This window comes from Bos javanicus, chromosome 20 (genome assembly GCF_032452875.1).
Source record: "Bos javanicus breed banteng chromosome 20, ARS-OSU_banteng_1.0, whole genome shotgun sequence".
NCBI classification, from domain to species: Eukaryota; Metazoa; Chordata; class Mammalia; order Artiodactyla; family Bovidae; genus Bos; species Bos javanicus.
The window spans coordinates 68,084,640-68,108,896 of NC_083887.1; the positions used below are offsets into that span (position 1 = coordinate 68,084,640).

The window sequence follows — 24,257 nt, forward strand, 5'->3', positions numbered from 1 at the left end:
TAAGCCTTCAAGTGATAAACCAGATGCTGAATGGTTAACACTCAGAAAACCAGGAGAGACCCTTCAGCTGGCTAGAACCACTGGAACTCAGTAGGAACCATTACTTTAGGAAATTGGTCATTCAGTCAAGAAGCAAAGTATGTTTTATTTCAAACAAGTCTAAAACTGTGGTCACTGGAGACAGTGGAGGAGTAGGAGACAGAGCAGTGTGTGTGTGTGTGAGAATCCTCATAGATGTGCCCATCAACAGGAAGCAAGTTTGAGGAGCCAGACCCTTAGCACAGGGGTCTGTTGAAACTGCAGAGAACCGCATCTTCTGGACCACTGGCCTGCATTCTCACAGAACAGCAAGATCCCCCTGACGAATCAGTCATGCTGCCAGTGGGTTCACAGGTGTCAACCTCACAAAGCAGGTCCTAGCGGGAGTTTTAAGGCAGAAATCAAAACTGGAGAAAAGTTTGGCCAATGAAAGAGCAAAAAAAGGGGGGGAAGACCATTCTCTAAGTCATTACCTAAAGCTGTTTGACAATCCTGAACCATGCATTTTTATCAAATAATTTATACTATGATATCTGAAAGACATCACTAGGCTCTCTGAAAAGTATGTTGCATATAATTAAAAATATTATGTGAGAGGTGGGATTGCTGTCAGATCACCCCTGAGTGTCCTGTGCTGTGTAGTTGGGGTAGCAGAGGCCCCATAGATTTCTACCTTCTCTGCAGAGAGATGGGCATCCAGCATCCAGTTAAGAAGCTCAGGGATGTCACCTGTGAGGAGCTGGAGGAGTGAGACAGATGTGCATGTGGTCTTTAGGCAGCCTGGGACCCTCACAGAAGCTTCCTTTTGCAAAATTGTTTACCTTCTGTAAGACAGAAATGGGCCAGGCCATCCTCATGGTGTTTAAAGCAGTGCTTTCAGCCTGAGGGGCTGGGTTAGGTGGTCACTGCCTCCTGAAGACCGGCTTCTCTCTTGGAATTAAGGAGAGATGCCCCGAACCTCTTCCTTTTTGTTGTTCAGTTGCTCAGTTGTGTCCGATTCTTTGCGACCCCTTGAGCTGCAGTGCACCAGGCTCCTCTGTCCTCCACTATTTCCCAGAAAGAAAGTGAAAAGGGAAAGTCACTCAGTCCTGTCCAACTCTTTGTGATCCCATGGAGTATACAGTCCACGGAATTCTCCAGGCCTGAATACTGGAGTGGGTAGCCTTTCCCTTCTCCAGGGGATCTTCCCAACCCAGGAATCAAAGCCAAGTATCCCACATTACAGGCAGATTCTTTACCAGCTGAGCCACAACGGAAGTCCGCCCTCTCCCAGACATTGCTCGAATTCATGTCCAAACTCTTACCTCTTTACGTGGATCCTAAAAGCAGTTCCCAAACCGCGCCCCCCTCAAGGCACAGACATGCGACAGGCATGTGACTAAACCTGCGGGGGGGCGGGGCTCTTCTTCTTTGGGTTCCCTGCAGTCCTTCCCCCACCCCCAACCGGAGCTGAGACTAGGGGCATCTTTGAGAGGCTGATTAGGCCAGTGGCTCTGTCTCGGGGCTGGGAACTGGCAAGTTAGCCAGGGAAGGAAGGCAGAGACAGCAGATGGAGGCAGCCAGTGTGGGGAGCTGGGAATTCTCTAACAGGACATAGCTGTTTAGTGTACTGCTCTTTGTCCAACTCAAAATTTATCTTCGGGCTTAATCATTCTGTGTCATCAGGGCTGGATTTGACAAAGGGGGTAGTGACTCAGCTTGAACTTCTCCGCAATTTCTACTGCTTCTGCTACTAGACTTCAGGAGGGAAAGTGTCCCCCTGGGAGTGATAATATGCATGTGAGTGAGACTTATTTATTCTTGCTCGAAGTCAGGGAAGGAGGCGCTGATGGCTTCTGTTATGAGACAAATGATTGGCATTTATAAAAGGACAGAATTTAACCAGACTTGCCTTCATTTCATAGACATGAAAACATGGAGAAACCAACAAGCTGGCAAACGGGAACTCACAGCAGGCAGCCACAGCAAACCCCAGGGAGGGGGGCTGGGGAGGGAGTCTCACTTCCAGAACTACTACTTTATAACCTACAGAATAGCCAGTTTTCAACCAAAACACTGAGGTATGCAAAGACACAGGAAGGATGGCCAATCATAAGAAAAGAGAAATGAATAGAGACTGTCCGTGAGAAAGCCCTGCAGACATGTCACCACGTGTCCTAAGGTGCCCACATTGCTGGGGAGCCACGGACACAGAATTCAGCGGTTGGGGAAGCAGTTTCCCACCCACGTGGACTCACCTCGATGGCCTAGAGTCTTGCTGCACCTGCTGGGGCCCTGACTTGGTGTTTCTACCTGACTAGCTAGAAAAGTATGAGTTCTTGTTGTGATGCAAGCATATTCGTTCACACTCTTACAGCCCAGACTCCACAAGGCTTGGGACCTCAGTAAGTCATGCTAATCTTTGTGTCATTGTTACTGAATAAGAAGAGCTGCTCATGAGAGTCTGCCATGAAAAACAATCAATGGAGTCGAGCTGAAACCTAGTCTATCTAAGATAATCCTCTGTTCCTCAAAGTAAGCCAAGTAAGAGGAAAGGATGAAACTGGCTAAGACACAGGAGCTATCCTTCCAGCCAGGAATTCAGGGGAATTCCATCATCTCAAAACTTTCCTGTAAGTAATTAAAAGGGATGAAGTTTCTCCTATTGTAGGAGGCATTAAAGAAGCCAGTCTTTTGCCAGGTATTGAGTGCCAGCTTGTGTCAGCCACAGCACCAGTGGGTCAGAGCAGAAAGAAAAGATCCCAGCCAGCCCTGGGGAGTCTTCCTCAATCATTCAGGGATGAACAGAGTTGAAGTGTGCCATTTTTTCAGCTTCATAAACGTATTGTTCAAAGTTCCAAGCGGGGCTATACTTTTTTCATTCCTAGTTTCTCAGGTATAGAATTTTCCCTTTGGTGAAAAGACTCAGGAGTTGCCACTCTAATAAAATAATGCTGGAAGTAACAATCAGAGAATTTCAGGAACGGAAATAGTGGTGACCATTAGAAATGGAGCATCCACCTTGAGACGGCTGGTCAGCTTAGTGATTTGCAGAAGTTTTGTTTCTTTTTTTTTTTTTTTCTGGAAGCACTCATCCTAAAGGAGAGTGAGAGGTATATTTTTATTTAATTACACTGAGGACAAAATTATTGTCACTTAGTCACAGCCATGCGGCTGGTAATTAGTGGAGGGCATCCCTCAGTACCCACTACAGGCAGGGTTAGGGTGAGGATTAGGGTTAGGGGAAGGTGATTACCTATAAGTATTTTTCTTTCCATATCCATCTACCTTCTTACAGGCCATAGTGGGGAGGGGGGTTCAGGATCGGGGAGCACATGTACACCTGTGGCTGATTCATGTCGATGTATGGCAAAAACCACCACAATTTTGTAAAGTAATTAGCCTCCAATTAAAATAGATAAATTAATTTTAAAAATGTTTTGCCAGCAAGGAAGTGATTTTCACAAGGTCCAGAGAGGCAAATTTGTGGTCTCTGCCACAGGAACTCAATGTACCATTGTCGTGAATACTTGTCTGGAACACTACACCAAACAGAGAAAGAATCCCACTAGACTGGTGTTTCAACATAGATCATAAAAGATTATTGTTTCCTATTACTGGAAATTGGAAATGTTTCCCTAAGAAATTAAGTGATATTCTATTCCCTTTTAGAATTGTTTTGATGAGAAACTGTTGAAAATTAAAAAAAAAACTATGAAGGAATTATTTTTAACATTGTTCAGTCACTAAGTCCTATATAACTCTGTGACCCCATGGACTGCAGCACAGTAGGCTTCCCTGTCCTTCGCTATCTCCCGGAGTTTACTCAAACTCATGTCCACTGAGTCAGTGATGCCATCCGACCATCTCATCCTCTGCTGCCCTCTTCTCCTCCTGCCCTCAATCTTTCCCAGTCTCAGTTGGCTCTTCACATCAGGTGGCCAAACTACTGAAACTTCAGCTTCAGCATCACTCCTTACAATGAATATTCCGGATTGATTTCCTCTAGGATTGACTGGTTTGATCTTCTTGCAGTCAAAGGGTTTCTCAAGTGTCTTTTCTAGCATCACCATTCAGAAGCATCAATTCTTCAGTGCTCAGCCTTCTTTATGGGTCAGTTCTCACATCCATACATGACTACTGGAAAAAACATAACTTTTTCTATATGGACCTTTGTCTGCAAAGTAATGTCTCTGCTTTTTAGTGCACTCTCTAGGTTTGTTGTAGTTTTCTTCTGAAGAGCAAGTATCTTTTACTTTCATGGTTGCAGTCACCATCTGCAGTGATTTTGGAGTCCCAGAAAATAAAATCTGTTACTTTTTCCCCATCTATTAGCCATGACGTGATGGGACCAGGTGCCATAATCTTAGATTTTTGAATGTTGGGTTCCAAGCCAGCTTTTTCACTCTCTTCTTTCACCTTCATCAGAGGCTCTTTAGTTCCTCTTCGCTTTCTGCCATAAGCATGGTGTCATCTGTGTATCTGAGGTTATAGATATTTCTCCCAGCAATCTTGATTTCAGCTTGTGCATCATCCAACCTGGCATTTCACATGATGTACTCTGCATATAAGTTATAAGCAAGGTGATAATATACAGCCTTGATGTACTCCTTCCCAATTTTATAATTGGTTATAATTGTTTTTCTTTCAAACACAGATGACTACGTTGGACATAAAATATCAAGATAAATATGTGAAGGATCTTGGGAGCTCGAGTCATGCTTGTGAAGCCTCTCCGTCCTCTTGAGATCATCTCCACAGCCACATGTGGACAAAGTCAGGCAGCTCACATACATTGTGTTTTGAATTTTAAAGTGTTTCCTTGAATATGTAAAAGGAGATGTATGAGGCATATTCTTTGCATATAAATATCTCCAGCACAGTGTAAAGTAATGAGCCTCCAATTAAAATAAATTACTTAATTTAAAAAATAAAATAAAAAACAAAACAAAAATCCCCAGCACAATAACTGTGTAAGCTGCTGGTTTTGTATTTGTTGGAAGAAAAGCAGGCTTGTCATCCTTCATATTATCCTGTCTCATGCCATTCCTTGTTTTAACTTTGATTTCTTTTATTGACGTATAGTTCATTTAGACTTAATAAATGTAGTTTATATAGACTTCTCTGGTGGCTCAGAGGGTAAAGAATCTGTCTACATTGCAGGAGACCTGGGTTTGACCCCTGGGTCAGGAAGATCTCCTGGAGAAGGGAATGGCAACTCACTCCATTGTTTTTTCCTGGAGAAGCCCATGGACAGAAGAGCCTGGCAGGATATAGTCCATGGGGTCGCAAAGACTCAGACTCAACTGAGCAACTAACACTCACTCACTAATAGTTGACTTACAACATTTCAGGTATATAGCAAATTGTTCAAGCTATAAATAGATAGTAGAGATGTCTTCTTTTTCAGTTTCTTTTCCCATATAGGTTATTACAAAATATTTAATATAGTTCTCTGTGCTGTGCAATAGGTCCTTGTTGGTTATCTATTTTATACAGAGGAGTGCGTATCTGTTAATCCCAAGCCCCTAATTTATCCATCCCCGCTTCTTTGTAACCATAGGTTTGTTTTCTGTGCCTGTGAGTCTGTTTCTGCTTCATGAACAAGTTTATTTGTACCAGTTTTATTAGATGCCACATATAAGTGATATCATGCATTTGTGTTTCTGTGACTTACTTCGCTCTGTATGACAATATCTAGATCCATCTACTGTTGCCGCAAATGGCATTGTTTTTGCCTATGGCTGAGTAATATTTCATCATCTGTATCACCACATTTTGATCCCTTCCTCCACCAGTGGGCATTTAGGTTGTTTCCATGTCCTGACTAGTGTAAACAGTGCTGTCATGAAAATTGAGGGGCATATATGCATGCGTATTACAGTCTTCTTCAGACACATGCCCAGGAATGGAGTTGCAGGGCCGTACAGTAGCTCCATTTTCAGTCTTACGGATCCTCCGTATCATCCGTCAGAGGGGCTGCGCCAGCTTCCACTCCTGCCCACAGTGTGGGTGGTGCCCTTTCTTCCACAGCCTTTCAAGCATTTATTCTTTGTAGACATTTCGATGATTGCCATTCTGACCAGTGTGATGTGATACCTCATTGAAGTTTTGATTTGCATTTCTCTAATAACTGGCGATCTTGAGCATCATTTCATGTGCCTGTTGGCCATATGTATGTCTTCTTTGGAGAAATGTCTGTTTAGGCCTTCTGACCATTTTTTTTTTGGTATTGAGCTGTATGAGTTGTTTCTATATTTTGAAAAGTAACCCCTCGTAGCTTGCATCATTTGCAAATATTTTATTCCATCCCATAGGCTCTATTTTCATTTTGTTTATGGTTTCTTTTGCTTTGCAAAAGCTTTTAAGGTTAATTAGATCTCACTTGTTTATTTTTGCTTGTTTCTCTCACCATTCTTCAGTTCAGTTCAGTTCCGTTGCTCAGTCGTGTCTGACTCTTTGCGACCCAGTGAATCGCAGCACACCAGGCCTCCCTGTCCATCACCAACTCCTGGAGTTCACTCAAACTCACATCAATCGAGTCAGTGATGCCATCCAGCCATCTCATCCTCTTTTGTCCCCTTTTCCTCCTGCCCCCAATCCCTCCCAGCATCAGGGTCTTTTCCAATGAGTCAACTCTTTGCATGAGGTGGCCAAAGTACTGGAGTTTCAGCTTTAGCATCATTCCTTCCAGAGAAATCCCAGGGCTGATCTCCTTCAGAATGGACTGGTTGGATCTCCTTGCAGTCCAAGGGACTCTCAAGAGTCTTCTCCAACACCACAGGTCAAAAACATCAATTCTTCAGCGCTCAGCTTTCTTCACAGTCCAAATCTCACATCCATACATGACCACTGGAAAAACCATAGCCTTGACTAAGTGGACCTTTGTTGGCAAAGTAATGTCTCTGCTTTTCAATATGCTATCTAGGTTGGTCATAACTTTCCTTCCAAGGAGTAAGCATCTTTTAATTTCATGGCTGCAGTCACCATCTGCAGTGATTTTGGAGCCCCCCAAAATAAAGTCTAACACTGTTTCCACTGTTTCCCCATTTATCTCACCATTCTTACTTGTATTTAATACAACAGAGGAGATGGTGAGAATAACAGGGTGCTACAGAGTTTCCCAATTTCCAGGTGACCCACCAGGCCTATCTCTACATACAAAATTACGAAAAACATTTGTTCACATTGCATCCATTATCCATGATCTACTGACATTAAATGAGACATAAATATACTGATGAATGTCAAGAACCCATGTTTCATCATTTAGGACTTCCTGTGTTGTCTCTTTTACTTGAAAGTTCACAGAGGCTCCCGTGTCCCACATTGACAGAGTGACGTGAAGAGAGAGAAAGTGTTCATTACTCAGTCATTTCTGACTCTTTGCAACCCCATGGACTATAGCCCACCAGGCTTCTCCTTCCATGGGATTTTCCTGGCCAGAATACTGGAGTGGGTTGCAGTTTCCTTCTCCAGGGGTTCTTCCTGACCTAGGGATTGAACCCAGGTCTCCTTCATTGCTCGCAGATTCTTTATCATCTGAGCCGCCAGGGAAGCCCCAAAGTTGCATGACACAGAGTTTTATCAGGAAGTGTTCATGTCACGGACTCAAGTGTTTCTGCTAAACTGAAAACCCCCTAAAGACGGAAGATACCTCTTACCTCTTCTTCATTCAATGTCTTCCCCACTTTCCTTGCATTTCTTGGAAAATTGATACGTGATGAAAGATAGGTCCTTTATTATCTATTGTTCCATAACAAATCACATGTAAAAGTTAATGGCTTAAAACAATTCATTGTCTTGTCTCGTTTTCTGTGGGTCAGAAGTGTGAGAGCAGCTCCTCTGGGTGACCCCAGTTTATCTTGAGACTTGGGGTTTCTTGTGAAGTTGCAGCAAAATTCCCAGCAGGGCTGTGGTCTCATCTGGAATCTCAAGCGGGGAGGCTCTGCCTCCAGTCGCTCCCTGTTTATTGGCAGGACTTGGTTCCTGGCAGCCGGTTGGAGTGAGGCCACCTCAGCTCCTTGCCTCACGGGCGTTTCTAGAGCAGCTCAGGGATCGCGAGAGTGAACAAGTGAGGCAGACAGGAGCCAACAGCAAAGTAACAGTCTTTGTAGCTTAATCTGCAAATTGGCTCCCACCACCCCTCCCGCCTTCTAGCAACTGGAAGCGAGTCCCTTGGTCCAGTCCACAGTCAAGGGCAGGGGTCACCAGGAAGCAGAGATCCTTGCAGTCCATCCTAGAAGCTGCTCACCACAGTGTTTATGCCCAGTTCTCAATTGACCACTGATGCTGTATGTTAGTCTGCATTCTTCTTTCACATTAGGCAAACTTGTGTCCACCTGTATCCTAGAGGGATGCAGATCAAAGGTGGGCTTGCCGATGCCGAATAGCGAGTCAGGTCGTGGGTGAATGCCTTGAACCTCGGTCACGATGACGTTCCTCCCGAGGAATGAAGTTCCACTCCAGGTGTTCCTCATCCTAGATTTGCTCTTTCCCCTTCCCTGTTGCAAATGTATAGGGGGAAACAGGTGTTCCCACCTTGCTTCATATTCTGCTAAAACTTGACTGGGTCAGTAACTTATTTTACTGGGTGGGTGGTCTCTTTAGTTTAGGTGAGTTGTTTGATTAACATGGGCTTGAATTACTGTTAGAAATGCAGAATTCTGTCAGATCTTTACGCAAAACTGTCCCTTTCACTTGAAAATTTTGTTAAAAGTCATTATCTTTTGAAACCTTGAAAAGAAATTTTATTGTAAAGGTAGCACAAAGGTAGTGGATATGCACTCAGATTCTCGAGAAACAGACAAACCTGGCTAAATAACTGGAGTGCTCTGTGGCTCAGGCTCTGTATTTATAAAGTATGAGTAATAATGACCCCTTCCTCATCAGGGACGTTGTAGGTATTAAATGACTTCATATTTGGAGAACACTTAGAACAATGCCTGTCTTTTAGTAAGTGCTTTTTAAGTGTTTGTTAAATAAAATAAATGGCTTTGGAGAAAGGATTTAACACTTTCTTGGCAGATGTGCTTGGCATACTTAATATTATTTCAGACATTCTTATGAATCTTAACTAATTCTGATATCCCCAGGAGTAACCGTTGAGAATAAATAATTTGTCCTTCCTTTGTACCCCCATCAGCACTGGTCTGTGTTGCCCCCCGGGGAGGGACTGTGTCTTACCTCACCCTTTGTGTCCCGGGTTTTGTGTGTGCCTGGCACACGGAAGGCATTCAATAAACAGTTGTTTAATTAATTTCATATTGTTTGGGGGCGACAGTTTGCAAGGAAAAAAGGAAGGAGAGATTGTCCTTTAAATAGGGTTTGCTTTGGCCACATTCGCCTGCAGTTTAGAAAAGCTAGGTATCTCCTTGTTCCATTACATCACCCAGCCAATTAATCAACACTTGAATGAATCCCAAGACGGACCCTTCATTTTGTCTACTTATTAACTTTCATTATGTGCAACAGCTAAAGTGTAATTGTGAACAGGATGGATTATGCTGTAAACTTTTTTCCTATTACACCATTCCTTCACAAATCCCCTTATTAAAGTGTACCAAGCGTGATATATTATGTTAAGGAGGTTTAAAACATAAGGTGACAATGACCTTCCCTTTAATTAACTATGATGGAAACAAAGGTGAGAACAATGATGATGACGCTCGGCTGAAAACCATAAATCACCCTCCTCACTGGAAGACAGGACACAGCTACAAAAATAACCTTGCAACTCACAGGTTAAGTGGGGGTTCCACGTGCTGCTCGCACCATTATTTATTTACACAGAACTCCACGGTGTCACAGGCAGAAAAGGACACTCAAGAAGCCTGAAAATGAAAGCCACCGCCGCCTGCTGGGATCAGGTCTCACAACGACTCGGGCGATTTCGTTCAAAGATATCCACATGGCCGAGCAGGGGTCTAGTAATAAAGTAGATAAAGAAAGCATTGCATTATTATAGTATTATTAACATAGGCATCGTCTTCAAGACACTGTTTACATTTAGCAAAATGCACAGATCGTGGTACTTTGGATCAATGACATTTGACAGTTGCCCCCGTCTCGTAGTCGCCCCCAAGATAAGAAATACAACGTTTCATCACCCAGAATGTTCTCTGGCACCCTTTCCAATCTAGCCTCCTCTTCAGATATCACCATTCTGACTTTGACTCACGTAGACTGATTATTTTGTCCATTGTGGGATATCACATGGATGGAATTGTACAGTATGTATCTTTGTTAGCATATACAGGATTTCCTTTATGTGGGTACCTTTAATTTTCATTTCACAACATGTTTCCTTCTCTTCCTCTACCTTCTCCCTCCTCCTCTTCCTCTTCTTCTTTTCTGGACAATGAGTGCAATCTGGGAGTCTAGATCCTGGGCTCAATACTTTCTCAAGCCTTCTTTACACAAAAATTATTTATTTTATTTGGCCACGCTGGGTCTTAGTTGAGGCACGGGGGACCTTCCATCTTGGTTGCTGCCCATGGGGGCTTTATCTCGGCATACAGATTCTTAGCTGTGAAATGTGAGACTTGGTTCCCTGACCAGGGATTGAACCTGGGTCTGCTGCACTGGGAGCTTAGAGTCTTAGCCACTGGACCGCCAGGAAAGTCTCCCTTTCTGCTCATGCTCCTGTGGCATAATTGCTGGTTTTCAGGACCTGTGGCTCCAGTCCTAGTCCAGCTGTACCCAGTTAGTCGGAGGACACTATCCTTAGAGTCGGTCCCAGGGGTGTCTCGCTTTGCCGTCCCTGCCTCACCCTCTGCCCCCAGGCTGGTCCCATTTTTCTCGACAGGCACAGTGACAGCAACGGTGTCTTCAGTGAGAATGCACCTCTGGTCTCAGGCCAAACAGATTTGGGTCATTCACGTGTTGGGAATGAATCCTGCTGTGATGGGTTAGAAGTTTTCAGAGGACTGTTAGAGGCTGAAAGAAAAGCAAAACTGTAGGCTGTTCCCCAACACAGTCTGGATCGGCCTTGCTTCTTGTGCTGATTCTACCTGGAGAGAAAGGAGACCCAGGCCAGGCCAGGACCATCTCCAACTGCCTCGAGCCAGGAGGCCGGAAGACCCCTTACGGTGTCCCTCCTGTCACCACTGCTCCTGGTCTCCCGGGAGGTCAGGGCAGAATCTGGGGAGGACATGAACCCGTGGGAGCCACGGTCTTTGCTGTAAGTACTTGGCGCCTCATGGTGCCCTTTTACTTTCATGCCAGTTGCCTGATGAACACTGGGCCGGCCAGGACATTTTGCTTTCGAATCGATACATATTTCAAAAATGTACCCGGCTAGCAGCTCGTTTAGGTGGGAGTTTCTGAGTTTGGGTCATGAACCTCTCGTCAGGGATCACCATGGGCATCACTGGCCCCACCAATCACATGGAGGGGCCCTGGGAACAGAAACTCCTGGACCAAATTCGCCACTTAGACCATCAGCTTGGCCCCTCGCCTGCAGCAAAAATCCCCCTTTCTGGGCAAAGACTCACCTTCACGTACTATTATTTTTCCAGCATGTTCAGTTTTCAAGGCATTTGCATGTGATAACAGGGAACGAGAACATTTCCTCTCGGCTGGACTGGAGGTTGACATACTTCTGTCACTTTCTGTGTCTCTGGGGACACCTGAGCCCCAGGCCCCCATCTTCTGCCTCCCTGAGCTGGACAGGAAGGGAAGGTGTCACTGGATGGGCTTCCCACGGGGCGCTCGTGGTAAAGAATACATCTGCCAGCAGACGCGGGAGTTCAGTCCCTGGTTTGGGAAGATCCTGTCGAGGAGGAAATGGCAACCCACTCCAGTATTCTTGCAGGGACAATCCCATAGACAGAGGAGCCTGGTGGGCCCCAGTTCACGGGACTGCAAAGAGTAGGACCTGACTGAGCACATAGCCTGGGGCCCTTTAAGCTTGGTCTGGTTTGGTTTGGTTAAGTGGGATTCAGCTTTTTTTCTTCCCTTTATTGAGTCTTTCAAAACTACACTGCACAATTTTGATACAGTCTATGATCTTAGAAGAGATGAATTTCAGGGATATTATTCTAAAAACACAATAGCACCTATTACAATCCAAATGTGTGTGTTCCCCCAAAATGCATGTGGAGGCCTTGGCCCCCACTGGGATGGTGTTTGGAGGTGGGGCCTTTGGGAGGTTATTGGATTTAGATAAGGTTGCGAGTCAGGGGCCCTGTGGTGGGATCAGTGCCCTTGTAAACAGCGCTCAGCAAGGGAAGGCCCTGTCAGGGCAGCAGGAGAGGGCAGCGGTCTGCCAGTCAGGAAGGTGGGGGGCCAGCCTTCAGCTAACACCAAATCTGCTGGCACCTTGATCACGGGCTTCCCAGCCTACAGACGGTGAGAAATAAATGGCTGCTGCTTAAGCCCTGCAGCCAGTCCGTGTGCGCTGTCGATCTGATTCTCTGAGTCCCCATGGACTATAGCACCCACCATACTCCTCTGTCCATGGAATTTTCCAAGCAAGAATACTGGAGTGGGGTGCCATTTGCTACTCCAGAGGATCTTCCCCACCCAGGGATTGAACCCGTGCATCTTACGTCTCCCGCACTGGCAGGTGGCTTCTTTACTGACTGCACACCTGGGAAGCCTTGCTTAAGCTCCCCAGTCTATAGCGTTTTGTTACAGCCGCCCGAGCGGACTGTCAGCACATGCTCAGAGACTGGAAGGCTTGGCACTGGGTGAGAGCATGTCCCCTTTCGTCTCTCAGTTCACGGTCTTATCTGGTGTGAAATGCTGGACCTCAGGTAACTCGCGGCTTTTAAGAGTTGTTCACGTCAGTTCTGGGTTCATGGACGTTTCCTTTACACCATGCCCTAGCTATGGAGACAATGAGAACGTCTGGTACCATCAGGGGATGAAGCTATTTAACCTTCTGTCTCTATCTGCCTGGGTTTGGGCATGGGCACCCTTTGTAGAATAAATAAAAGGAGAAAGATTTCATCTTGGGAGACTATTGTCTTCATGAGCACAAACAATGCACTGTATCCATCTTGCAGACCCAGCGACAATTTATGCTGACTGAGTAGTAAAATGTGCTGATTTAATTATATTTTCTATCAATGCACATTCAGAGGATGGGGTGCTAATAAATTCCTGTTCCTAACAAGGCTGTTCCTTTGTTTGTACTGCATGGATCCTAAATAATTTGTTTACGTTTAATTTGATAAATTGTATTGCATTCATGGGCATGTGTGCATGTGTACAGAGAAGAGAAAACGGGAAGAATGTATTATTGGAGAGATCATTTTCTTTAACTTGGAATAACATTGTACTCTCGTGTCTTGGATGCAAAAACTAATACTCTGTAAGTATGCACATGAAGACGTTAGGCTATGAAAATATGTTTTTGTTCAAGTCAATGGCGGGTTTGTACAGTGTAATAAGGTGAGAGTTCTGAGACTGTGCTCAATTATAATTCATAATAATAGAATAATGTGATACATAATATATATCCCTTGCAGTGCCATCTCAGGCTGGCTGTCTCTTCCTCTGTATAAGCCCTGGACCAGAAAACTCATCTCAAATCCATTGCTCCCAGGTCTGTGGCCCAGGGCCCAACAGACCATAGTAAGTCCCCAGTAATGATAAATAAATTCTGGGCAAATGAGTGCATACCCATTTGTACCAGGAAAACGACTCACAGTAAAAGTTAACCACATCAAAGTGGATTAGTAGCATGATATGTCACAGGCAAAAGATTTCAAATGAGAAGTATGGTTTTAACTAGTAATTGTCACATTTGGCTTCCCCAATAGCTCAGTTGGTAAAGAATCCACCTGCAATGCAGAAGACCCCAGTTCTATTCCTGGGTTGGGAAAATCCGCAGGAGAGGGGAAAGGCTACCCACTCCAGTATTCTGCCTGGAGAATTCCATGGACTATATAGTCCATGAGGGTCTCAAAGAGTTGGGCATGACTGAACGACTTTTATCACATTTAATCATTTTTCCTGAGGTATCAAGATACAAATATCTAAATCAGGCATAATTAATTAGCATAAACTTTTTAAAAATTTTTGGGTAAACATGAGATATGAAATTATACACAGGATAATTAAACAAATTTATTAAGATATGTGTATGTAAGTGTGTGTGGTGTGTATATGTGTGTGTGTGGGTGTGTGTATGTGTGTGCTCGTGTGTGAGTGCTCGTGTGTGCCTATGTGTATTCTCTTGCTTTGATAAGCACAGGCAAGCCCCACTGTGCACGTGCAAGCCTACCCACAGATAAAGCTCTTACGCTTTAATAACAAAAGGACTTGCGTCTCAATTCGAATCCTTGGGATTTAAAACCACGCTGTTTCTGAGCCAGAACTTCAGACTAGACCCAGCATTAAAGACACATTGATCACGTGAGCATGGGCTTATTCCTGAAGGATCACTATGTGAGATTCAAGAAAGCACCCAGAACATTTAACTTTGCAACAACAGGGCCATAAAGTGAGCCTGCTTCTTCCTGCCCACACTGGCAAATCCTCTCTGAGACCTTCTTATTTCCAACTGGGAGGCTCTGGTGTGGAGTGGAGCCTGAGAAAGTCAAATCCATTTGGCATCATTTGGCGGGGAGGGGGGAGGTTGAATTTATTGCGATTTTAATATTTTCCCATGCTTTTGCCAATAAGGCATGACAAATGGAGTCCCCATTAATACTCTGCACTTAGAGCACCGGGAAAATAACCCCCTTTAATTGTGACCTCCGGCCAGTCATCAAGTCGACTAATGAAGAGAAACTTACGACAGGCTTCACCTGGGCAGCCTTTCTGGGAGGTTTTTGCTGGTTTCTGTCTGGTCTGTACTCACAGGGCTGCTGGGGAACAAGGAAGCAGGCTGATGTCTTTCAAAACCGGCTCCTGCTGGCATGGATGCAGGCTGGCGTGATGGTGATGGATATTTCCCCCTTGGAGGGAGCAGAGGGAGCTCTTGGATCACTCCAGAGGGCTGTTGCAAGAAAGGGACCTTTGCTAAATCTTGCACCTGTGATCAGGATCCCAAATTACCATTACTACTAAAAGTTCTTTTTTGCTCCTCTCTTTTTCTTATTATTTTCTTGAGCAAGTTTTATTACATTTCAGTTAGAAGTTTGGCACAAGCATGAACAAGCAGTTCCTAATTAATATTTTGAGATGGAGCAAAGAAACACAGTGACTGTCATTACACCATCTTTCTTTAAAAAAGAGAGAAAGAAAGAAAAACACAGCATCAACTCAGGAGAAACAATTTGGTCAAATCACTAATAATGCCTTTGTTTAGATGTATGAATCCCTCATTCAGTATATGCTTGAATTCCTGAATGGAATTCAATAACATCAGATGCCGAGATAATTCAAATAATAGTTTAGGGACTTCCTAATATAAAGTAGCAAATCTTCCTTCAGAATCAGTATCTCATGAAAAATTGTATGAAGGTAGCTTTTTCTCTCTTTTGTTCTCAGCTTCTTGAAGACAATAAACCCTTTGACTATCTAATTTCAGTAGATATTTAATGCTAATGATTAACCTTTTTCTTTATTAACATTTAATGAAACCATGAAGATGTGAATACACTCATTAGACTTCAGAGGAGGACATACAACTCTCAAATGCATGTGAAGATTCATTTATTATTATCTCAGGCAGCAGCTTTCAGAAGCCATGTCATCATCCTACCAGACACCACAACCCCATCAGCTCCGCATCTTCTCCACTGTGGAACGTGAACCCAAGCAACCTCAGCGAAGATGAGTAGTAAGTGACTTCCATAAAGAAAACCCCAAAGTGTAGAGCAAACAAAAATAGCAATGGTCAGCTCTCCTCTACCTACGTTCTATCAATTTGTGTCTTCACACACAAAAATACAGTTATCAGAAGCTAAACTTAAATGCAAGGGTGCAGAGTCTCAAATCAGTCCGTTGCTAGTGCAGAATCTCTTGCATTGTGAGGCTGAGTCTGTAAGATTTCCCCACCATGCTTCTGATGAAGAGTTTTGGCCTTTTTGGAGGTACATTAGTTAGTTTAGGTCACAAAGATTCCCATTAAGTATGCTGCGGTTGTAATTAAATTTCTCTACTGGAAAGTGACTAAAATTTTGGTCTGTAAAAAATATAGATGGTAATAATGACAGTGTTAAGATACTTGAAAGTAGAAAACAATTGCTTTATGAGACAAAGAGGAAAATTTAAAACCGTGCAGCTAATTTACAGGTTCCTAAATGAAGATTTTCAGCTAATGTCTGAAAATTAGATGAATTAGTTTTAACAATTAAAATGAGCTTTAATTCAGAAAAAAAATTCTCCTATAATTTCTCTTTTCTTCTTCAGTTAATATGCAAAATGTATACCTAAATGGGGTTGGGGTGGGGATTTTGAGCTGCTTTTAAATTTTGAAATAAGACAAAAGCACAGTATGTCTTGTTTCAGGGATTATGTAGATAATGCATTTTTGTGTTATTTTATGATACAGTCAAGTCTAAAATTACCCTCATGAAAGGACAGGGCAGATGAGATTATAAGCCATACATTAGGTACTATTTTTTTAAACTTAAGAAAGTTAAAGGCAAAAAGTAGACTGGGGATACTAAAGCTACTTTAGTTTTCAATGGAAACGTGTTTGCTCTACTGTACATTCAGAGGAAACTAACCCGTGAAGATAATTTCTTTAACCTCTTGAGAAATAGGAGCTGTCCATACTTTTGTCTCTTTGGGGTTAAATCACTTCAGTCTGAATGAATTTCTGGCTGTGAAACCTTTATTCGTTTATCAAAGGCAGAGACTTAAACCCTGAATGCTTGATGACAAATATTATTTAATCATATCAGCTTAGCCCATTCGAGTCACAGTTAAGATCAGAAATAAGTGTGGGGCTGCTTTTAAGTCTTTAGAGACTGTTAATTGCAGATGGTATTGGCTGAAACAAAACTCATCAGACAGAATGACATTGTAATAAACGTGCTGAATCATACCCTCACGTTAGCAGTTACTGTTCTACTTGCATGAAATTGAAACAATAGGTACCCTGGTGTGCTCTGCGCCCCATCCCGCGACATGAGGCGTGATGAGCTACTGGCAGCACCCTTACGAGAGTGGTTCGAGGATGCGGGCACGGTGAGAGTGGGGCGGCACAGCAGACTTTCTTGCTAGGATTTTCCTCGAAAATGGTCTTAAAGGAGCTGCAATGGATGCAGTTCTGTCTGGTAGAAACAGCGGCATTGCTTCCCCTGAATTTAGAGATCGTGAGCATAAAGGGTGCACCGTCGGTGACGCCTTTGCTTAATAGCACATTTTCATTTTTAATTGCTGAAAATATTTTCCAGTGAGAGTGCAAAGAACGTCATTTGCCATGCTTCCATAAAATTGGCAGTTCCTTATGCCCAAGGATAAATTGCACTGTAGAGAAACAAAGTTAATAGGTCATTATCTTTATTAACTTTTCAGAGAGTGAAATTTGTAAGACTGTATTTGGGGATGCCTGAATTACCCAGCAGCTTCTGTCATTTCCTCAAGAGGACACAGGAGAAAATCTTAAAAATGTGAAGAATATGGGAGAAATGATTCTATTATCAGAGATAACAATTTTTCCCCTCTTTTTATGTGGAGGCGAGGGGTGTGTGAGAGAAAAAGCTGGGGATGGTTCTTTCAGCTGGAATGATGGGCAGGTGGGACCCACCCTCCATGCGTGTGTGTGTGTGTGTGTCTTTCTGTGTGTATGTTGCATATGTGTATGTACACATGTACTGTTTCCTCATATGAAAACTCAGGAATTTATACATGATGGCTAATTCACTTACCTTGCTTAGCAGCAACAGGGAAGGATGTTATAGTGCAGTTTCTTTGTATTCTGATTTATTCATTTGAAAAGGAAAGTGTGTTAAAAAGGCTAATCAGAAATGTATTGCTTTGTCCACAATGAGATAATGAATTTCTATTATAAGGATGTATAACTGAGAGGTGGTAAACCATCTTGCTTTTCTGGCACCTTCCACAAATGCAAGCTGCTTTGAAATGTCTAACAGATTTTTGTGTGCATGTATTGTGTATGTGTGTGTGAGAGAGAGAGAGCGAGAGAGCCATCAGCTACATTTTTCTTAATTTTAAAGTAATTCTTTGACTTTTTCTACCTCCTGCGGCAGGGGGAAATTTGCCAAGTGCATGGGCTGAAATCAACCTGAAATGTAGGAAGGTATTCTAATGAGACACTAATGAGGGCCCAGAGTCCAAAGAAAGAATGTCACCTGGAAATTGTGATGGCGGTGGGGGGAGCAAGCTGACGAGAAATCAGGACAGTACAAGCCGGGTGGATGGTCTCTCCATGGCACATCGTCTTCTCGCCCTCCCCAAGCTCATTCCCAGGGGCTGCTTTGGGGAAGGAAGGAAGAGGTGTCCCTGGACCCTCTGGGTGCTTGAGAGTGTGCCCAGCGCAGGCTAGAGCATGCCCACCCTGGGCTGAAAGAGTGTTACCTGCCCTGGAAAGGGTGGTGCAGGAAGATAAAGGACCCCCTCTCCTTTTCACTGGATTGGGAGGCTCAGGCAAGGCATTTTACAAATTAGCATCTCAAACCTTTGTGGTTCTCAGTTGAAACATTAAAGTCCTTACTCTCTTTTCCTTAAAACTAGGGCAGACTTTAGCTTTCCAAAATCACACTATACTCTTGCTTGTTGGGTCGATGAAAATTCTTCAGTCTAAAATATCTTATCAGCCTGGAACGTTTTCCTTTAACCTATTTTAGTAGACCGTTTAAATCCATGTTTAATTTCTCCTGTTGAAAACATGGCACTTTTCTAAGCAGCCATTAAGACAAAAGCAATTTCATTCGACAACGACCTATTTGTGCTCATTCCAAGTTCCACTGTTCATTTGAAAGTAATCACTCCTTTATTTAAAGGATTACATTGCATCCAATGGCAAGTTACAAGATTAGACCCTTGGAGGCAGGAGACATGAAATCCCAAACACAGGGAGCAAATGCACTTGTTCTCTCATTTCTTCTTTTCCTGTTTCCTTCAAGTGTCACCAACATTACACTGTGTCAATGAACATATGCTTCTGGTAGTTAAAACAAGATTGTGTTTTGTGACATTGGTGAGTCTGGCAAGTGCTATCATTCGAGTCCTCCTGAGTGGCTGCCCCCCTTCCCAGGAGCACAAAAAAGGGCAGAGCCGCTTCACCCTGGATTCAATGAGCCCCTCCCTGAGCTGTCCCCAGTTGAGGAGGCTCGGGTCCCGTCCATTGTGCTCCTGACAAATGGCGAATGTCCTCCATTTGCAGCGTCTGACCTTGACTAATTATGGACAATCGGTGCAGCTGTCCCCGGCTTTACCAAGTGCTGTGACCCCAGAGCACGCCGGCAACTTCTCCCGCCAGCTCGGAGCTTCCATTTGAGAACTTCATCACCAGGAACAATGCCTGCTCTTTGTGCCGACTTCGAGTTCGGTTCAGCCACGCCCTCTCTCACCATATGTTGACAAATAATTTATATTCATACTGGGCTTTGTCCCCACATTTTGGAACCAACTACTTTAAAGCAGATTGAAAAAGTTTCCTGAGAATAAGCTATCAAAGTGACCTTGCTAAAATGTGAAAATAATTACTAATATTGAAAATACCCCTCAAATACACTTGATGCTATTGGTATTTGTTTATCTGGTCATTTTTTTTTTTTTTTGACTACTGTAAATAACTTCATGAATGACTTTTAAATGGGTATTTAAAAGTTGGCTAGATGATTACAAATATAGGTAGCTGTTGTAATTAACACCATCTATGTATGGGCTTCACAAAAATAGCCTTAAGATGCCATGGGCTTAATTATTTCATTATATAAAAGTGAAAGCAAAATAGTTTTTTTTTTCCTAAAGTTAGAATAAATCCTTTAATTCTGAAAGTGTATTTCTAATAAATAAGTCATTGGGAGATATTTTATTATAGCACATGTTTTCTTTTTCATTGTTGCCTTCTGAGCTTTTTTCTGCATTAAGCATGTTATAGCAGTCAGTTTTGAAACAAGACATTTTTAGAGATGAAGGAAGCTTTAAAATGTTTCCTGAAAAAAGAAACTAAAGGAGAAAGTTGGTATCTTAAAAAACAGGAAACATGAACAATTAAAAATTGCAATATCAAAAATTACAGAATATAAAATATACAAGGATCTAATCTAATATTTTAAACCTTAATGGCATAGCTTATTATAAAATAAAGCCAAATGTTGTAAGGTGATAGGTACAATCTCTTCCAGCTCAGAGAAGGACATTACGTTGTGATCTTCACCAAGACACCATTTCCAGACCACTTTCGGTTTTGAGGGTCTGCCTTACACCTCCGTAGAAAACGCATGTGCTGTGTTTCTATTTGCATATTTCTCTATGAAGGTGGAGCTGTAGGTGTTTGTGACCAAACACGTGTGTGTTCTCTGCATCCAAGGATGGCACTTATGCCAGAAGTGAGCTTCACCTGCAGACACAGGGTACACGCATTTTAATCCTTCCACTTTTCCCTGGAAAAACATAGGAGGGAAAATCTCTTCTAGAAGAAATATGCATTCTAGAAAAACAGAATTTAAAAAAAAATATTTTTGAATGAATTGACCCTCAATTTCAAATGAGACTGAAACATAAGAAGTCTGGAATCCTGGAAAAAGAGAGGGAGCCAAAGTTTTTATTTCTTACATTTTTATGTATTATTGATAATAATTGGTTTCTTAGACCATAGACCCATGACATAAAATGAATTCCTTTATCACGTATCTGTGCATCGTATTAAGGAAAAGATAATCATTATTGCCAGAAATTAGGAAGATGTTTGGGGAGAAAACAACCCAACTTTATTGAAGGATAGAGTATTTTTAAGACTTTTATCATCAAGTCACACAAACTTTGAATAATAACTGCAAATTCAATATACTAAAAATTCTGTCAAAAGCTTTAAAAAGTAGCATACAATGAAACTATTAAAATATACTTTTTCTAAATTAGTTTGTACAAAGCCTTTCACCCTGTGGGTGAGACTGTGAGTTATTACATACACTTGATCAATTAGATGTTTTTACTTAGATTCCAGTGTTTGGTTTTGTTTTTGAAAGCAAGCAAAGCATTTTTCTTCTTGGTATTCAGAATTGAAATGCCCCCAAATATAGGAAATCGCTACACTGATGCTATAGCTTTTATATGTATTTTGGAAAAATCTTGTTTAGTTTTGTTGAATATTGAGCTCTTTACATTATGGAGACCTCATGGGCACTGGTTTTACATCTGCCAGTGTTCCTGCAGAAAAGAGTCTGCTGGTGCGCTCACCCTGCTTGGAATGACGTTTGATTAAAAACCATAGCTTCCATGACGTCATCAAAGATAAGGAGTGGTAGAAGTCTCCGGTTAGCTGTGTGTATGCACAGTGTCTTCTCTTCAACGTAAGGGGTATCGGTTAGTTTGCAAGTCTCTGCGGCAAGCCCTGACGTCCTCTGAGAAAAGCGCTGAAATGTCTTCTGCTAAAGTGAATGGCAGGAGAGCTCATCTGAGGGCTGATCACAAGAACACATCGACATAGTCCCGGAAAAAGAAAAAGAGCTCTGCAGGTTTCCTTTGGGCTTAGTCAGTTTCAACACTGAGTTAGTAGCTGCTGCACCTTTAAACATTCAGTTGCTGCTGCTGCTGTTGTTCAGTCACTGAAGTTGCGTCTGACTCTTTGCGACCTCATGGACTGCACAGCAGGCTTCCCTGTCCGTCACCATCTCCCAGAGCTTGCTCAAACCATTGTCCGTTGAGTCCGTGATGCCACCCAACATCTCATCCTCTGTCGTCCCCTTCTCCTCCTGCCCTCAATCTTTCCCAGCATCAGGGTCTTTTCCGATGAGTCAGCTCTTCGCATCAGGTGGCCATAATATCGATGCTTCAGCTTTCTTAAATCAAAATTTGACATGGTTTATTTTACTCTAAGGTACTGAGCCCTCATTTCAAGTAAATGCAGCTTAGAGAGTATTGCACCTCTCCAAGGGCTATGTGAAACTGTAATTAAACATTTACAGAATTCTCAGCTTACTCAACTCTTCTCCTACAGAAAAACCTGAGACAATGTAAAAGGGGAAAAATAGAGAAAAAACATCTGACTTGTGGTCAAAACTCCCTTATTGATATTTGTCCATAACTTGAGACTTTGTAGAACTTGAAATAATAACCATATCCTGTTGTGTATTCAAAACAGAGCCCACATTTCCAAGAAATATGTAATCTAAAATATTCGAATTAAAGCTGATAGAACTTCACATGTAAGAGAATATGTTTTAAACTTGATGGTAACATTTTATGACTCTTGCTTGGCATTTTTCACAATGGATGGAATCGACAAGAATCCAGAAATAGAAAATAGAGCTGATGGATTGGTGGAGATGGGAGGGGACTCAGCATCTTGGAGAGACTTGGGGGGAAAGGGGTGGTGAGAATCATTCAAGAGAGTTAAAAAAAAAAAACTAATGAAAAAAACTGTTACAGTATATGACAAATTCAGTAGACTTAAAGACGTGTTATGTTCATTTCCAGTTCAAATGAAAGAAAAAAATAATGCTGACTTGTTCGGTTGAATGAGGTTGTGAGCATTCATTTTTAAGATCTAGAACTTTTTCAGATGAGATTCTAAGAGGCTGGACTTTGGTTGGATCTGCACATCAGATTACCAGTGTTTTACAGGATGCCTTCTGCAGGAGCTGCTGGGGCAACAGATGCTCTCTGCTGAGAAAGGCCCTGTCTTCCTTCCCCGGCTCGGGGAACCCTGTCACCTTGTGTGCCTCTGAGATGCTCTTGGACTTCAGCCAGAGCAGACTTCTCTCTACTTCATGTGTCCCTGCCATGGCACGTGGATTTCCTTCCCACTGCCTCTCTCTCTCCTTGTCTGTTCCGGGGGTCTAAGATCCTTGATGGAAGCTCAGGTCTCTTTCTCTATGGTGCTGGTGCTTGGTGTTACACTAACAATAAAGCTAACTGTCATGAGGATTTCAGCAGATAAACGTCAACTAAAAGGATAAACTAAATGTGAATGGGTTTGCTTGTAGTTCTATGTAAGGATTCGAGCCCTGTTGAATTATTGTAACACACCAAGAGTTCTAGTCAAAGCTGCTACTAAATAGTTCCCCATTTAAAGTGCAAATCAGCAGATTCATCTCAGGAGTAAGGAAGAAGAATCTTTTGGATCATTACCTGAAATTTTTGTTTTAATGCAGGTATACTCGAAGTCCTAGAGTTAAGTTCTTGACAGGTTTTTATAGAAAAAAAGCAAAACCACAATTAGCATCATCATCCATTTTTCAGAACTGTGCCTGAGAAACAAAATCTTAAAGAAACTGCGAGCAACAGCAAAGCCTAGTTCATTCATCTGTAAAATGAAAAGACAGTGACTCCCTGCTAGGATTGTTTTAAAATATTATATTTGATAACTACTGCTTATATAATACATGGCACAAGGGAAGTGTTTTTTTCTTTTTTTTTTTAAGAGGAAAAAAAAATAAAACCTCCAAATTGTTCAAGAGTGGGTCTGGAAGTTGAGGGGTGAAGGGGGCTGTCATACTGGGGCCCTTGCCCTCAGGTCTCAAAACTGGGGTGCTCTGGACACTTGAGAGCAGAGCCATCAGTTGTTCACACAGAGCTCCCTCCCCGAAGCCCCTGACCTGCCCCCACTCCCTAAATTCCAGCCTCCCTGCCTGGCTCCTTTATTTGGGGACCGAAATTGCCTTTAAGCCAGAAAAACACGTGTCATAATAGAAACCCTGCCTATCACTCAAGGCTCGGACAGCCACTTTGCCGCCTCTGGAGGACATGTGTCCTGATCCCCCAGGAAAGCAGACAGTCTTTCTGCTCTAGCACCCAGCTCCCCGCCCCGCTGCCTGCAGCCCTTATGCCACATCTGGTGCCCGGTCCCTTCTCCCCCAGATGCGGGCTCCTTCTACAGGAGTGAAGCCAGTCTCTTGTGCTAATTTGGGCATAGACTGTCAGAAATGGGACAAAGCTGTTTTCCTCTGAATTTACTGGGAAGCCCATTGCAATTGTTTCCTATCATAGAAAGTGATGAAATAAGATCCCAAACCAAACAGCACAGGTGAGAAGTAAGTGGGGACATGAGCCTGATGCTTGGCCTCTTTCTGCTCGGTCACCATGTGGGCCTAGAAGGATTGAATAAACGGGGAGTCAGTCAGTCCTGTACCTTCATTTACAAAAGCGTCTCCATTTCTGTAAAAATAGTCACTATTTTTGTCCCACACTGAACACAAGTCATT

The 24,257-nt window shown here is 42.8% G+C and overlaps 1 long non-coding RNA gene across 1 annotated transcript; it reads left to right on the forward strand.

Moving 5' to 3' along the window:
• Positions 1–1,531: 1,531 nt before the first annotated feature.
• On the forward strand, positions 1,532–4,936 carry LOC133233374 (uncharacterized). Its single transcript, XR_009731697.1, has 3 exons — positions 1,532–1,818; positions 2,396–2,651; positions 4,676–4,936. It is a non-coding gene; the product is annotated as an uncharacterized LOC133233374 (long non-coding RNA).
• Positions 4,937–24,257: the final 19,321 nt, after the last annotated feature.